Here is an 8292-nt window from a genome sequence, read left to right as displayed (position 1 = left end):
TAGATGCTAAGTATGAGGCTAGAAAATAAGATAAGAGCTTGAAGGTAGTTTGTTTAGGCAAAACGAGTGGCTGAGAATCGGGGCGAGGTCGAGCTCGATACTAAGTTATGGAAAGCCGCTGAAGGACTAACAACTTTGAGAGCTTTGATGAAGGCTCTTTATGATCAATAATGAGCAGTAAATGAAGAACAATTAATAGAACACAATAAATGTAAGCAATAAATAATAGAATCAAGGGAGAATGTTTAAGTTAGAGAGCAGAGAATGTTCTTGTATTCAATATTGTCTTTGGTCCCCCCTTTACTAAATGACAAGGATCCCTTTATATATCAGGGGAAATCTCAACATGGTGCAGATGCATTTATTACAATGAAATATAGCTGGTACAGCTATTTGCTAGTTTGGTACAGACTAGGGCTTCTCTTGCAGGTTTTGTCAGCTTTGATCATATGCCTTGGGAACTTCCCGCTTTCTCATGATAATCATTGATTTGCACTGTCTCGAGTTCGAACGTTAGGAACCCTCGAGGTCGAACCCCAAGCCGAACTTCGAGCCTTCTGGGGGCGGCCTTTACGAGGTGCCTTAATGATCACAAAATCGGACCCTCTGATTTTTGCCGTATATAGATAGTCCCCGCGTTTCTTAGATTAAAATGATAAGAAACAATTTTGACACCGATCTCCTCGAGCCTCTTGTAAGGATGTCATGCTTATGACGCAAGATTTTGTAATAACTGAGACGTCCCATCTGTACATCTTTTCTACAAGCATTCAATGCAGGGCCAGTTTATTTTCTCAAAGCGATAATACCGCCGACGATCCGTCTCCCAAATAGCATTGACTGCGCCTGTCGATACGTTTCCCAAAGACATTGATTGCGCCGTCGGTTAGGCTACCACCTTTCTATAAATGGAAGCTTTCTTGAACCAAAACTTCATTCTGTCATTCTTCAACAGCCTTTAACTTCTTTCCTTTCTTCGTCCTTCCCCATCTCTTTTTCCCATGATTATAGCTCGTGATTGTAAGGTCACACGGTAGTGTCCTCGCCGGTTATGCTATGGCTCTTTCTCAGAGCTTTCACCTACTGAGTGGGATCGCACTAGCTTGTTGTTGTTGTTGGCCCGAAATAATGAGAGAGGAATCTCAAATTGTCTTCGTATCAGAGGATATGTGGACCGTGAACTGCTACTCATCTCTCATAACACCCCCGCATCGGAGGATATGCGGGCCGTGGACTGCTGCTCATCTCTCTTACTTTCACCTGGTGTGGCGCTTCACTCCTTCTGCCTTCCTCGGGGTGAAGCAACGTCATCTACTACTGTTGCATCCCACATCGGTGCTATGTCTCAAGAAGTGGCTCCCCAATAGTAGTGCTGGCGAGACCCATACTCGCCAAATTTTTCACCCAGCCACTTCTTCATCTTTTTCTATTTTTTCATCGTTTTCTGCTTCTTCATCTTTTTCCGCTTCGAAGGAGGTCCTCGAAGACATCGTTTGGATGGTCGAGATGGGATCTCTAAGGGAATGGTTCTCGCAGAAATTGCCGCCGAGGGTGTACCTCCGAGAGTAGATTAGACTTTTAGCTGTTATTTTCTGCTTCTTTGTTTTTGTGTGAGGACCCTTCGTGGGATTTTGTAATCAAGTGTAAGGACCCTTCTGGGGGTTTTGTAATCATCATTTATTAATATAAAAATGTTTCTTCAATTTGTCGCTGATTTGTGCCGGATTTCCCTTTATTTGCGATTGTGAAGAATCTGAGCACGCGACTTTACCGATCGGTCCAAATACCGGACCTGGGCGTAGGAATTTCCTTTGTTCTTAATTGGTTAACATGATTTTCTCTGAGACCCTTTTCTGTTCCTTGGACTTAGTCCGTGTTGATTTGATACAAACTTAGGCCGGCGACTTCGAGAATGTGGCCCCAATTTTTAGAACAAAACTTAGCCCTTTAAACCTCGTTAACAGTCCTCAAGGGATAATTTGCTCGAGCGTATGAGAAAAAATAGCCTTTGGACTTTCACAAACAGTCCCCGAGTGAGAGTTTGCTCAAGCTCGGGCAGCCTAAAAACTTGATTTGAACTTAGAGTGAAGATAGTCTTAAGGCGTTATAGATAGACCCCCAGATGAGGATACGCCTGGACCTGGATAACCCCTGGACTAAAGTAACCGAGAGAGCGTTCAACTTGATCTGAAAGCGTAAATAGCCTTAAGTCTTAATCAGCGATTCTCGAGTGAGAACTGGCTCGGGCTCAGGTAGCTTGAGGTTAGGTTTATATGAATAGCTCTTTAGAGCTTGTCTTTTATTGTGACAGAGATCCTCGAGATTGGGCACCATCTCGAGGCTTAGAGCGATATTGATGGCCCCTTAGAGCCTATCTTCATTTTGACAGAGATCCTCGAGACCGGGCACCATCTCGAGGCTTAGAGCCATATTGATGGCCCCTTAGAGCCTATCTTCATTTTGACAGAGATCCTCGAGATTGGGTACCATCTCGAGGCTTATAGTGATATTGATGGCTCCTTAGAGCCTATGGCTATGGTAGCAGAAATCCTCAAGATCGAGTACCATCTCGAGGCTGGGTTGACGCGTGGGTCTTCGATCTTTCAAACGTCGTACGACAACGTCAATCGTATGACGCGGTTATGCAATGACCGAGGTGATCTTGCCGGTACGGCTACTCAGAAATGGTAATGGCTTTGCCAGCATTTAATTGGCCTTTGAGGCAGGAGGACAGTCACCGCTTGCTCTATATATATGGGTTTGTCTCCCCCTTTTTTGAGGATTCCGCTATTTTGAGCAGCTATCCTTCTTCATAGAGTTCTTCTTCCTTACGTTAGGTTTTTCACCATTTTTAATTTTGAAGCCTTCGCTTAAGTTACCGCTCCCCCTCTCTTGTTTCAACATAGTTATGGATACTACGCTAGGATCCGTTCAGCAAGGAGAGGAAAGTTTCGCCTCTAGATCTCGCGTGGTCGGTGGTTCACCACCGGTGTGTGGTGAGCCAACCTCGAGACATTTTGTCTCGAGGAAGGACCTTTCGTCAGAAAAACCTCCCAATGTTCAGGGCCATTGGGAGTATGCTTTGAAGTTCATTTCCCTAATAGCAGAGGGACACCTCGAGTCGGTGAGGAAAGATTGCGGATGGGGGAAAAGGTAGTATTGCAGGTACCTTCCCCGGAAGAGAGCATCATGGATCATGCAGAGGGGTTTTTGAACGTATACACGTACCCCTTTACGTTGGGCCCCCTTGATAGGGTCGTGCTCGACTTTTGTCGAAAGTTTTGGGCTACCCTGGCACAGGTTCACCCGTCATTTTGGAGGATAATATTGATGATGAGATTCTTTGCAAAGGAAGCAGGGCTTGAGTTCACCCTTAGTCATCTTATCAGGCTATACCGACCCTTTCACCACTAAGGCCTCCTAAACTTGCGGTGCCGATCTACCAGGCCTTTCATTGTCAACGATGAAGAAGATGGGGACCATGGATGATGAGCCGAATCATCCGAGTACGGACTGTTGACGTTATCCTTGTGGAGTTCCTGCCATTTCATGAGGAATTGAATTATACACGTAAGTGGTATACTTGTATTTTCATTATTTTTCTTATGGTGGAGGCAGGTCCTGTAAATGCGCTTTTCTTCCCTTTTCTGCAGCAATTGCATGGATTCCATACGAGGTCCCCGACCTGACGGGCTGGGCTTGGAAGCTGGCAACTCGCTCGACTTATAATAAGCGCAAATGGCGATAATTGTCCAAGGGTAGGTGGGAGGCAAAACACCACGGTATGTGCTATGTGATTTGCTTTCTTTTGAAAGGAACTTTCTATTTATGCGTACTGACTCTGTCATCGTAGGCGTTGGGGAATTTTCGGAGATAAGATCGTGCCCTCTAGGAGAGGGAGAAGGGTCGTCAGCTTCGGGACCGAAGAATAATAACAAACGAAAAGAACCTTTGCAGGGAGAAAGTGCTCATAGCGGGACAAGTCTAGCCCGGAGGCTTAGAGAAGATGTATCAACTGAGCTTGCAACACCCGAGATCCCTAGCCTTAGAGAAAAGGTCCCTCAATATTCGCCGCCGTCTTCTTCTCCTGTCGAAGGTACTTCGAGGAATGTTCGAGACCATGGGCCACCTACACTGAGTGGGGTATTGAGTAACCTTGTTTCAATTAGGAGTGGTTCTACCGGGGCCGACGAGTCAAGGCCAGTAGATATGCGTTCAACCTTTGACGAGGCTCATCGGCTTTACTCAGTGGTGAGTTTTGGTCGATTGTATTGGTTTTTTAGTTTTGCAATTTTACCTTCTCATTGATTTCCTTCTCCATAGGCTTTCGACAAGCTCAAGTCTAAGCTGCTCCGTCGTGAGGCCAGGTTGCAAAAAGCCGTGGATGGGGAGAAATCCCTCAGGCTTCTTTGCAATAAAAGGGAAGATGAGTTGGTGTACTTGCGGCATGAGGCGAGTCGAAGTATGAACTATGAAAGCTATCTCGAGGAACAGGTAATTTTTGTTCCGAGGGGGTGCATGTTTCTTCTTCTATCCTCTAAGATTAATGTTTTGATACTTCAGTTGCAGAAAAAAATGGAGGTCCTGGAACGCCTTTGGGGCGAATTTGGTCGAGCCAAGCGTGAGTGTGGTGAGCTAAAGGCTCGGTTGCGGCTAAGAAGGATGCTTTGGCCAAGGCTTCTACCCTCGAGGTACAGCTCCGGAATGCTCGCGAGACCAACTCGGTTCGAACGGACATGATTGCAAGGCTCGAGTCTGAGCTTCTGAAGATGAAGGCCGAAGTTGTGGACGCCCGGGCGGAAACCGAAGCGATCCGAACTAAGGCTGATAAGAAAGTGGCCGTCTATTTAAAAGATGCTGCCAACGCTCGAGCTGAGCTGGGGGGGGGGGCTCTTGACCGGGAGAGTAGGAACAAAGAGTATGCTCAGTGCAAAACTCGAAGGGAAACCCTCGTAGAGATTCATGCTAGGGGCTTCGATCTCTCGGAAGAGATAGTGCAGGCCAAGGCGGATGAATATGATGCCAAGTTCCTTTTGTCCGATGCCGATGATAATGAGGAAGAGGCTGTCGCGCCCCCTTTTTTCTCGCGAAATCGGGTTTATGACATTTCGGAGGACATCTCGTTCCCTTTTGGGGAATTGGGTTTGAATTGAAGAGTCGCCACCTAATGATTAAAGTGCATTAGGACACTAAGAAGGGTTTGATTTGAGTAACCAGAGATTGTGTAAGGGCTTGAAATTATCCCGATGGGAAGGTGTTAGGCACCCCTCAGGATCCACTAGTATGGTTCCCGGCCAGACTATTGTGGTGAACTTAAGCGCAAATAACACATAGGCAAATAAAGACTTTAAGCAAGAGGGGATTTTCACATTATGGTTACAAATAAACAAAGTTAGAAAGAACCAAAAGAAAGCTAATTTTTCTTAAAGAAATAGTTTGAAATTTTGAGATGAAGCAAAGAAACAATGAAACAAAGGGAAGGGGTCCTAGGTTTATAAATAATATGGGTCACCCCACACAACATCCGGTAATCACTCCTCAGTGAGGGGCTACACGTGATGTTATCGCGTGGTCATCATATCCATATCTACCCTCCCACCCCGTTAAGGTATTAAAGCGCGGAATGGTCTCGTTTACTTATTGCATGCTATTCCCCGCCCCAATCCTAACAGTCCCGGAGGCATTTAGGACTACTAATCCTAAAGGGAAGGGATATTAGGCTTGTTTATAGTTTCAAAGGCAAAAACTCTAAGGCAACTGTCGACGCCCCCTTTTTCTCGCAAAATCGGGTTTACGACATTCGGGAAGACAACTCTATTCCCGTTAGGGAATTGGGTTTTGGGAATTGAAGAGTCGCCACCTAATGATTGAGTGTGTTAGACACTAAGAAGGGTTTTGAATTGGAAAATCAGAGTTCGGGTAAGGGCTAGAAATTATCTCGAGGGGAAGGTGTTAGGCACCCCTCAAGATCCACTAGTGTGGTTCCCAGCCATGCTATGTTATGACTTTAATGTAAACAAGTATGCAAATAAATTTACACATAAGGGTTGCTAACAAGCATGTTGGAATTTATAAACAAAGAAGGAAAAGGGATAATGCAGTAAAAAAAAATAAAGAGGAGTTTTGGGTAATTGAAAAGACAGAATTTATTGATAGTAAACAAAGTAACATAGGGCAAGGGGTCCTAGGTTTACAAAACACATGGATCATCCACACAACACCGGTAACCAATCGTACCCGTAGTGTTATCATGTGATCATCATCTCCATGTCTACCCTTCCCACCCCGATAAGGTATTAAGCGCGAAATGGTGGCGTTACCTACAACGTGCTATTACCCGTCCCACCTATCAGTCCTGGAGGCTTTAGGACCACAAATCCTAAGGGAGGGAGCTGGCTTTTTAGAGGTTCAAAAGGTTCAAATGCTAAGGTGTCAGGCAAAACACATAAAACAATTATAGGAGCACAAAAGCAATTAAGGCTCAGACAAACCTCCTTTAATCACATAAATCATGTAGTTTAGCACGTCTTACATATACTGATTAGGTCCAAATTATGCTTAACGTTAGGCAGGCTGGTTCATTACATATTTTTAGACAAGAAGTTCGCATTAGGCTCGTCTGGCTATAACTTATCGAAGACTGGTGCAATTAATTAACTACTTACTTGTTTCCCTAAGTGATGGCATCTACTGGTTTCAGGAATAAGGAAGTGAACTGATTACTGAAAGTTGCCAGGTTTAACAGAATGATACGAGTTCTGCATTTGGTTACTACTGACAGACTAATCTTAAAACGAGTGATTCAGATTGGGTTAATAGTTCCTATAGGCATGCCTTCTAGCGTTGTTAATTTTACACACTTTTTACAGGCGTGGCAAGAGTGCAGAAAATCCTACGAGCATGGTATCTAGGATGCAATTGATTATTATTTTGCGTAATGATAGATGCAAAAAATGCAAAATCTTAAAGACATGGTTCCTACATGCGGAATTCTTATGAGCAGGATATCTATATGATACGCAGAGTTCGTATGCACATGATTTATATATATATGAAAGTGCAGAATTCCTATTAGCATGGTTTCTACATATGAAAGTGCAGAATTCCTGTGAGCATGATTTCTATAGATGAAAGTGCAGAAATAAGCATGATTTCTATATGTGAAAGTGCAGAAATTCAAAAAAAAAACTCCTATAGGCAGGATATCTACCCTTATGCATACACAGATAACCCTCCCCTTTTTACTAAAACCCCATAAGTTATTACAAAATTTATTACAGACCAAATGAATCAAACAGAAAATAAAATTACATCAGAGCTTGTAAGGTGCATCCAAGGAGCCTAATTCAGACCCAAGGTCTAACAACATCATATGAGCCAACTGCCAGGATCAAATTCCAAGGCCTTTCTCTTATCTGGAATGTGTCAAAGTTCCAAGGAGTTTCAAGAACTCCAGGTAATGCTTACACCCCGATATCATTAAAGAACTGAATTAAAGTGCAGTGTGGAAGGGCCAGCCCTCCAATGTCCAAGTTCAGAGGGAACTCAAGGTCCCAACGCAAGGCTCATTGGAGGGGGGCAGAACTTAGAATCTAGGAACAAGTGTAAGTGCAATAGAGGGAATTAAGGGATGCCAAGGCAGGCTGGTGGTCATGCCCAGCAACATAGAATGCTGGCACACCCCTGACCAGCCCACTAGCCAAACATTAGAGAGTCAGGACCTATTGAAGGTCAAACCATGGCCTGGGCAGTAATTGGGATACTGTCAGGCCAAGGTTTCAACTCAACACATAAAGGGGATTAGGGGTAGGGATTCATATGAGAACAGAAGCAAAGAAAGGAAAAATACTTAGCATAAGTTACGAAGCATGAACAGCAAACCACACAAAAGAATGAGACTATAGAATAAACACATAGGGATGAGGCAAAAGTTTAAATAAAGGCGTACCAGTTTCAGAAAGAGACAAGCAAAAGAGAGCGGAAGTCTTGCAAAGAAGCCACAGCACAAACAGCAAGAGAGAATACTTTGTGTGTGAGTGTGAGTTCAGAAAAGACTCCCGTGTTTTTCTTGTGTTTTTTTTTTGGTGTTAATAAAAGAGCAGGTATTTATAGTGTGAGAAACATGTAGAAATAAGGTAAGGACTATAATTCAGACATAATTGGAGGAATATGTGTCTTATTAAAATCAACTCAGTATCAAAGATTTCCTTTACTAAAGCAATTAAATCAAATGGTAGCATGCAAGTGTTAAATAAGGAAAGAAATCACGCAGGGCTGGACATGACAAATAAG

Source organism: Nicotiana attenuata, unplaced genomic scaffold, assembly GCF_001879085.1.
Source record: "Nicotiana attenuata strain UT unplaced genomic scaffold, NIATTr2, whole genome shotgun sequence".
Classification (NCBI taxonomy): domain Eukaryota; kingdom Viridiplantae; phylum Streptophyta; class Magnoliopsida; order Solanales; family Solanaceae; genus Nicotiana; species Nicotiana attenuata.
The sequence above is the reverse complement of the archived record's forward strand: the minus strand, read 5'-3'. Positions refer to the sequence as shown.